Source organism: Piliocolobus tephrosceles, unplaced genomic scaffold, assembly GCF_002776525.5.
Source record: "Piliocolobus tephrosceles isolate RC106 unplaced genomic scaffold, ASM277652v3 unscaffolded_41, whole genome shotgun sequence".
Taxonomy (NCBI): Eukaryota; Metazoa; Chordata; class Mammalia; order Primates; family Cercopithecidae; genus Piliocolobus; species Piliocolobus tephrosceles.
In genome coordinates, this window is record NW_022325420.1 from 1367897 (window position 1) to 1377988 (window position 10092).

General features: G+C 36.0%; 1 pseudogene; it reads left to right on the plus strand.

Annotated features, from left to right (window-relative positions):
- Window positions 1-9244: 9244 nt before the first annotated feature.
- Window positions 9245-9626, plus strand: LOC113224827 (annotated as a pseudogene).
- The last annotated feature ends 466 nt before the right edge of the window (window positions 9627-10092 follow it).

Here is a 10092-nt window from a genome sequence, read left to right on the forward strand (position 1 = left end):
CTCATATTTACACATTTTCTAGCCTCCTCGATTTAGTGTATTAAAAGTGACCTTTATCTAGATCAAAAGATACATTGCTTTTCCTTAATAAGTTGCTGTTTAAATTACACTAACATCCTTGAGTAAAGGTCATGTGGCTGGGCACGGTGGCTCACGCCTGTAATCCCAGCTCTCAGGGAGGCAGAGGCGGGAGGATAGCTTGAGCCCAGGAGTTCGAGACCTGCCTGGGTAATATAGCGAGACCCCGTTCTCCACAAAAAGGAAAAAAAAAAAAAAAAAGTCATGTATAAGGCACTATACTCAGTATTGTAAGGCATATTACTTCATGTGATAATTAGTCCAATCTTGTGGGTATAAGGCACTATACTCAGTATTGTAAGGCATATTACTTCATGTGATAATTAGTCCAATCTCGTGGGTAACTATTGTTATTTATTTCTTTGAAAGAGGAAACAGAGGTTCAGAGGGTTAAGTAATTTGCTCAAAGTTTCACGGTTAATATATGATGAAGCTTGAGGAGCTGTTTGATTCTAATACAGAATTATTTCCACTAGACTGGAGGTGGACATTTAGAGACCACAGACCTGTTTGGACAGAAAAATATGTTAAAATATTGAATTAGCATGCTTTCAGGAGCATCGTGTAATCACCTGTTTATGATAAAAACCAATCTTCGTTGACTTACCACTGACTTTATCATACATTTACGATACCTGCATGGTGTCCAGAAGCTATTGAGTTAGGGCCCAGCACAAGAGCACATTTGAATTTAAAGAAAGAAGAAATTATCTGTGCTCTGTTGTCTTGCATGAGTGTGATCTTCTTGCTAAAAGTACAATGATTATACACTTTTGAAAATTACATCTAAGTTGCATAGTATTGATGCAGTCATTGACAAAAAGAAAAATGTAACAAAATACAGAATAAAAAAAGATGCACGTATATGATAAAAGTAGCATTCTAATCAGTAGGAAAGGATTGACTATTCAATAAATAGTGTTATCTCAACCTGATGATACATTTTGGGGAAAAAACTAAATTAGATTCTACTTCACACTATACACAAAAGTAATCTCTAAAAGAACTAAGATACTAAAAGAAAATATTGAAAATATACTGTTATAATTTGGGGGTGGGGAAACTCTTTGTAAGGAAGTCATGAAAGAGTTATAAATAAAAAAAAAAAGACTGGAATATTTGCCTAGATAAAACAAGGAGCTTTCATTTGTTGGAAAGCATGACAATCCTATAACAAACTATAGCACACAAAGAGTGCTTGTCAAACTGGTCAAATCAGAATTAGCTATGTGGAAGGCACCAATGTCAATTTCTTGATTTTAATAGTGTACCTTAGTTATGCAAGATGTTACCATTGGTGGAAGCTGGGTGAAGGGTGCACAGTACCTCTGTGTATTTTGTGGCACAGCTTACTGTGTATCGGTAATTGTTTCAAAATAAAAAGTTAAAAAATAAAAATAAACATGTGAGCATTTGCAGAACAAATTTTTTAAAACTTGTATTTAGTTGTGGGGCATGATAAATATGTGGGTGTCTGTAGAGGAGAAAAGCTAATGAAGAACTGTAACAGTTCCACAAAACAGCAAAATAGTAACTATTCAATACATGTTTAATTATAATTAAAATTATATTTAGTCATATTTAAATGTATTCTGTAAATGTGAATACCTTCATAATTTTAGATTTTTGTTATAGTTCTGAACCTGGTACAAGTATAAAAAATGCAATGACAGCTATTTCAACCTCATTTTTGTACCGGAAAATAATTTATTAAATCCTTCATAGGAAACCATTGGAGCTCTAATTTTCTTCACTCGCTGGTTCACAGTATGTTGGAAAGTGTATTATGCTATTGGCTATTTACTCTTGGAATTTCGTTCACACTGTTCTCAGGAAGTGTTGCCAAGGGGGAGAGATGAAAAACAGAATTGTGTATCTTTTTTATCCAGATCTCACTGCTAACTCCATCTCTGAACACTGGTCATATTAAAGACTAAAGTGAGTCATTATAATGTGACCTTTAAATTACACAATCTTTTTATTAAAAAAAAATTATTTATTCAAAAGGCAGTGAGGAGCCCACAGCCTACTGCTACTTATAGCATTTTCTAATACAGGCAAGTTTCTGTCCTAGAGAAAAAACATGAATGAACTAGATATTGGAATGACCAATGAAACCACATGGGTGTGACTGAAACAGAAAACTTGGTAAAGGCTAAAGTCACAATTGCTAAACGTCACTGACCAGTCTCGTGATCATCAAGACATCAGATATCCTGCAAGTACTGTTTTCAGAATGAAGTACTAAAAGCTAAGATTACATGAAGATGATTACTAGTGGGTGAAAGACGATATTAATAAAATTAGGAGGTTTAAAATTCTTCATGCAAGTCAATCAGTTCATCAGTCAAACTGCTTTACCACTGAATTTTTAAAAACTGGAATTAGAAGTTATATTTTTCTTTAAAACTTTAGATGCAAAAAAAAAAAAAAAAAAATGAGCAAGATCCAAAAGTAAGGAACTGTCAAACACTACATTATAATTAATTGTGAGACAGAATTTTTAAAACTTTTGTCAGGAACACTGGGGAACACTAAAATGATTAATTTCATGTTGTATCAAAGAGGACACTTTCCCACAATATCTGAGGCCTGCAGCAAGGGAAGAGGGGCAAGGAGCAGCTCTTCTCCAATAAAAGGAAGGAGCTGCAGTGCCTTACCTCTATTATTAATTATCCTGGCATCCTGACATTTGATATTTGCTATACCTGATTTGTGAAAGTTATTAAAATCCCGAGGAAAACACTATCAATTCCAATTTAAAGTGTCCAAACTTGTCAGCTTATCTGGTTTTATTAAAAACTCAAATCTGTCCCTCAGTTTATTTTCACCCAACTCTGTGATTAAGCTTCTCTGGGCACTGTTCCCAGTGTCCAAGAAAGAATGTCTCTGGACATAAACTACAACTACTATTTATTAATATCGGTCAGGACTCTTCTGTTAGTAAGAGTCAGAACTCTGACTCAAACCAGCTTAAAAAACAAAACAAAAGGAATTATATAAATTCACATAATTGCCGGGCGCGGTGGCTCACGCCTGTAATCCCAGCACTTTGGGAGGCCGAGACGGGCGGATCACGAGGTCAGGAGATCAAGACCATCCTGACTAACACGGTGAAACCCCGTCTCTACTAAAAATACAAAAAATTAGCCGGGCGTGGTGGTGCGTGCCTGTAGTCCCAGCTACTCGGAGGCTGAAGCAGGAGAATGGCGTGAACCCGGGAGGCGGAGCTTGCAGTGAGCCTAGATGGTGCCACTGCACTCCAGTCTGGGCGAAAAAGCGAGACTCCATCTCAAAAAAAAAAAATAAATAAATAAATAAATAAATTCACATAATTATAGTTTCTTAAGAAACTAAGGTTCACTTAATCCTGGACCTGCTTTTCCATTCTGTCATTTTAACCTATAAAATGTGATACATTACTTTACTGTTATTTACCAGAATTTTCTATAAAAATATAAGCTAATTATTCATCACTATGGCATATACTAAGTAACTTATTAATGATAAAAACTGTATTAATCAACTACATTGGTTAATAGGGAAAAGAAAAGATCCAGAGTAATGGAGCCCCTTAGTCACTTGCCCAACCTAAATTAATCACTTTGGCCCAGAATGGGACACTCTGATTGACTGAGCCTGAATCATGTGCCAAAGTCATGTGCCCTCTCAGATGAAGGGAGAGGGCTGCTAAACAGACCTTAAAACGTATCTAACTTGAAAAAAAAAAGAAAGAAAACTAACTAATATGTTTATTGGGCACTTTAAAAAAATGTGCAAAGCACTATAATTAGTAAGCATTTTACCTATAGGATTGTTTTTCATCCTTACATCATCCCCAATAGTTAGATACTATTCTTTATAGATGATAATTTTGAGAATTAAAGAGTTAAGTAACTTCCCAAGGTCTCACTGCCAATGAGTGGAGGTATTGAGACCTAAACCTAGGCAGTCTAAGTCCCTCTTGACTGTTACACTGTGCTTCTGACAGCAATGTCACAGCCTTCTCTTTGTCTTCTATTATTATTATTATTACTATTATTATTATTATTTTGAGAGAGTCTCACCCCATCACCCAGACTGGAGTGCAGTGGTGCAATCTTGGCTAACTACAACCTCCGCCTTCCAGTTTGAAGCCGTTCTCATGCCTCAGCCTCCTGAGTATGGGACTACAGGTGTACGCCACCACACCCAGCTAATTTTGTATTTTTAGTAGAGATGGGATTTCACCATGTTGGCCAGGCTAGTCTCAAACTCCTGACCTCAGGTGATCCACCTACCTCAGTCTCCCAAAGTTGTGGGATTATAGGCATGAGCCACTGCGTCCGGCCAGTCTTCTGTTATTTTTGTATATAGTAAACATACACAGTCTCTTTAGTCTTCAAATATGATATTTGGTCTTCACCTTTTTCCTGTAAAATATGGAAGTAAGTTTGATAATCTGATCTACTGATTGAGAGTATTATGATGAGGTGGGTGCTGGGAGCACAATTACATGAGAGAGTAGACTAAAGCAGTAAGATGTCTAGCAAAGACTAGATCCCTCTGCTTAAGCAGAGAGCACCATGGAGCTGAGTGCTTACAAGTTCGTGAAGAGAGCAAGACAGGAGAGGCATCCCAACAACAGCAAGCCCCAGCCAGGGGTGAAACAAACAATGATAAGAAGGTAGAGGGGTTTTCACTTTCTGATATGATTACTTGCTCAGCACATTGATTCTGGAGCTAAACTAAGAATATTTAAACCCTCATTCATGTTGTCATCAGTAATATTGCTCAGATTCTGCGTGGCAAATCAGCTTTAGTCTTCTTTTTACGTCATCTGAGCACCCAAATTAATGACTACTGAAAACAGAGTCAGTGTAGGGATAACAGCATGCGTTTGGGGAATGAAGGAAAAGCTCAGGGCATCATAAATAACACAAGGGTAGGACAAATACAATCAAAGATTCCTTGTTTGTAGTTTTTGACCATAACACTAATGGAATAGTCCCTAACATGACATGTGAAGGGGTTATACCAAATTTTTATCAAACTTTTCCTTCAGATGTTTCCCATACTAACCAGTCCTGAATTGGTATTCCAGAGATAGTAACATATTTCATTAAAAGCTTATATCAAAGCATAAATATTATCCAAGGTATATGCATAATAATGTGATAAATGACTTCTCCAGAACTTCACTTAAATTAAATTAACATTGAGAGTGGAGTTCTCCTTTTTCAAAAGAGTTCCACACAATCTACTGCTTGCCCCCTGCTGAGAGTGCTAATTTGTTTTTTCTTTGCTAGAAAACCAGGGGACGGTCTCTCTTGAGACTGGGTTTTTTATTTATTAATTTCGTTCACTGATTCTAAGATACTTTAACAACAACTGTGCATCAGCGGGTACAGTATTTTCAAGCTATTTAATGTAATGTCAGACAATATGTTTCCTAGTAGAAAGAGAATCCCTTTGGAGTGTTAGGCAGTTTACTTCTCTATATAAGACTTCAAAATACAAACAGTAGCAATTATTTATCACAGCCTCAGAAGCCTAGTTATTGGATAGAAGTCTTTGCTTAACAAAGGACATGTGCAGAGTAATGTTCATTTTCCAAGTTTTTTACTCAGAAGGCAATTCAAAGGGAGCATGTCCAAGTAAAATATTTATTATTATTGGTAGTTATTTAGGACTTTTCTCTCATTCTTCGAAGCTCTAAAACTCAAGGAGAGAAAAATAAGCACTTCTCTGCTTGTCAAAGGTAATTTAAATTACAGCTAGTAAGTATAGACACTCATTAAGTGACTTATCTGTGTCTCCATGACCAGATTGTGATTTGTCATCAGCATTCTCTTCTCTCTCATTTTTTCCAAATAAGCATAAGGCAAGACTCCAATTCACAAACTGCTTCTGTTCTAAAAATTAATTTGTAGATAAATACTGCTAGAGCAGGATAACTAGTTGTGTAATTTGGGGCAAATGATTTACTTTCTCTGAGTTTAATTCTTCATATACAAAATGGACCTAATTTCTAATTTTCAGGATTATTGTGGAGATTTAGTAAGATAATGAATATAACATATTTAGTACACTACCTAGCAAAGAATGAATGTTAGATGGAATATAACCCACAATGGTCAATTTGAGCCATATAAAAAATTGAAACCAAATTTTAAATGTGTTAATATCATACCTTGGAGTCAAGAATATGCAGGTCATTTTTTCAAGTAAGTTTCTTATTGAGAAATACATATAGTAAAACATACAAGTCATAAATGTAACTCAATAACCACATGTAGCTCAATAGCTCAATAAATTCTTTAAATATAAATACACCCATATAACAAAATCAAGAACTAGAAGCAGTGTTCCAGAAGCCCACTCCCTTGTCCTTTCTCCCAGTCACTACCACCTTCTTAAAGGTAATCAGTATTCTGACTTCTAAATTAATTGTTTAATTTTAATATCTATGGGTTGGAATGATCTTGAGCACCTTATTATAGGCTTATTGACCATTTGGATATCCTCTTTTGTGAAGTACCTGTTTAACTTATTTGTCCAATTGTCTATTACTTGACCATTTTCTCATTGATTTGTAGATTTGTTTTGTTTTGGTTTGAGATGGAGTCTCACTCTGTCACCCAGGTTGGAGTGCAGTGGTGTAATCTCACGTCACTACAACCTCCACCTCCCGGGTTCAAGTGATTCTCTTGCCCCAGCCTCCCAAATAGCTGGGATTACAGGTGCATGCCACCATGACCAGCTAACTTTTGTATTTTTACTAGAGACAGGGTTTTACCATGTTGGCCATGGTTGGCCAGGCTGGTCTCAAACTCCTGACCTCAGGTGTTCTGCCTGCCTCGGCCTCCGAAAGTGCTGGGATTACAGAAGTGAGCCACCATACCTGACTATTTTTTAAATATGTTGTATTTTGGATGTCTTTATCAGATATATGGATGTAAATTTTTCCCTCTGAACCTTGTCTTTTACTTCCTTAATGACTTTTTTTAATAAATAGAAATTCTTGATTTTAATATGGTCTAATTTACCAATTTTTTCATTTTTATTTACAAGCCACATGAGTAACAACAGTAGAAACAAACAACAGATTGAGACAATTAAGGACTTCGTAGGTTAAGATATGTAAGATATAATTACTAGATGGAAAATACTTAAAAAATAGGCCAGGGGTGGTGACTCATGACTATAATCCCAGCACTTTGGGAGGACATGGTGGTAAGATTGCTTGAGCCAAGGAGTTCAAGACCAGCCTGGGCAACAAAGCAAGATCCCATCTCTACAAAAAAAAGTTAAAAATTAACTGGGCATAATGGTGGTAGTCCCAGCTACCTGGGAGGCTGAGGTGGGAGGATCACTTGAGCTCAGGAGTTATAGGCTGGAGTGAGTCATGGCCACACCCCTGCACTCCAGCCTGAGCAGCAGAGTGAGCCTGTCTCTTAAAAAAATAAAATAAAATCTGAGACTATTTGAAACTTATTTTTTAATGAAAATTAGGTGCATAAAACTGGCTTAATCATGACCCTTAAATTACGACACAGTAGAGTCATTTACCCAACAATGGCCTGTTTTATTTTATTTTATCTTAAAAATAATGAACACTTGGAAATTTATTACCAAACTTCAGCTCATCACCAAACTTGAGAACTTAAAATATTCACAGGTAACTTAAACATTTACCAATAAGAACAACAACAACAATAATAATAATAATACCTCAGTGGATTGGTTAGCAACATATTAAACACATTTGACAGGGAATTAAAGAATCAAAAGAGAGAGCTGAAAAAACTAGCAGATTCCAAGACAATGAGAAAAGAGTAAGGAAAATATAAAAGAAAATTTAAGAGATAAGAAAGTTCAAACATGGTGGCCTAAATGGAGTCTAAGAAAAAGACAACAGAGAATATGGAGAAAAGGTCATGACTCACCAAGAGGTAATGACTCACATTTTTTTCAGAACTGATAAAGGATATCAAGCATCATATTTTAAAAACCCAATAAAAACCAAAGCCAATTATATAGAAATTCATACCTAAAATGTTATAATGAAATTGGGAACAAGATGATTGAACTACACTTTTTTTCTTTAAATTTTTTTTTTTTTTTTTAGAGACAAGTTCTCACACTGCCAACCAGGCTGAAGTGTAATGGTGGTATCATACCTCAATTGATTCTTCAACCTCAGCCTCCAGAGTAGCTGGGATTACAAGCACAGGCCACTATGCCTGGCCTGAACATTTTCAACTGAAAACTGTGTAATTGTCAAACAGGGAGGAAGAAAAGATGAGTAAACGAACAGTAACAATGGATACTGGAGAACAATAGAATAATATATCCAGAGTTTATTGAGGAAAAAATAAATCACAACCTGGATTTGTAGAGACCTCATAAGTTTCTCAAAAAAATGCCTGCCCCTGGTCTCATCTTTGTGGGAAGATAAAGAAAAAATGAACACATAGTGACAGATCTCCACTAGGGAAACTCCTAAAGATGTAATTCAGGAGGAAGGAAAAGAAGCTCAGAAAAGAAGACTTGAATGCAAGAAGGAAAGAAAATTGAAAAATATATATATAATTGTAGATAAATCTAAGGAAATATTGATTAGAATTAAGAAGTGATTAGAATTAAGATCCTGGTTTCAAATGGCGATTAGGAATTAATTAATTTTGGACTTTGTTAAAAATACACTATAAAATTTTAAAGATATTAACAAATAAAATAGAAATAGGATGTATAATTTCCAAATTAGTAGAGAAAAAATATGTGATAAAAAAAAACAAAAGCAAAATAAGCCAAAGGAAAAGAAATAAAGAAAAATAAATGAGACAAATATAAAGCAAAAAGTTATGTGGTAGAAACAAGTAAAAGATTTCAGTACTGTACAGACAAAAAATACCAGCAAAAGACAACCTGGATAGCTGTTTTAATAATCAGGCAACCTGGATAACTGCTTTAACATCAGCTGTTTTAATTTAAGACGAAAGAAAAGCTTTATTTGTGATTTATTTTTTTAAAAAATCACTATATGAAGATGAGAAGTTCAATTAATCAAGGTCGTTTAAACATTAACTTTGTATACATGTAGTTCAAATAGCTTCAAAATACTCAAGGAAAAGGTAATTAAAACTATAATAAGAAGTGGACGGCTTTCCAACTTTGATCCGGGAGAATGGCTCCCGCAAAGAAGGGTGGCGAGAAGAAAAAAGGCCATTCTGCCATCAACGAGGTGGTGACGCGAGAATACACCATCGATATTCACAAGTGCATCCATGGAGTGGGCTTCAAGAAGCGTGTCCCTCGGGAGCTCAAAGAGATTCGGCAATCTGCCATGAAGGAGGTGGGAACTGCAGATGTGCGCATTGATACCAGGCGCAACAAAGCGGTCTGGTCCAAAGGAATAAAGAATGACCCATACCGTATCCGTGTGCGGTTGTCCAGAAACCGTAATGAGGATGAAGATTCACCAAATAAGCTCTATACCTTGGTTACCTATGTAACCTGTTACCACTTCCAAAAGTCTACAGACAGTAAATGTGAATGAGAACTAATCGCTGATCATCAAATACATCAAATAAAGTTATAAAATTGCAAAAAATAAAAAAAACAGAGAGAGGAAATGGACAATCATCATTAAAGGGAGAGATGTCAACACAGCTCTATTATTGAGAGGCCAATGGATAGGAAAGATTTGAACAATGAAATAGGCTAGACATGTACAGAACCCTCCACCTAAAATATAGGGAATACAAAGTCTTCTCTACCACATAAGAAACAAGTTTTAAAAAATGGTCACAAGCAAGTTTTTTGACTTTTAAGTCAAAAAAATTAAAAAATTGCTATCAGGGCCGGGTGCGGTGGCTCAAGCCTGTAATCCCAGCACTTTGGGAGGCCGATACGGGCGGATCACGAGGCAGGAGATCGAGACCATCCTGGCTAACACAGTGAAACCCCGTCTCTACTAAAAAATACAAAAAACTAGCCGGGCGAGGTGGTGGGCGCCTGTAGTCCCAGCTA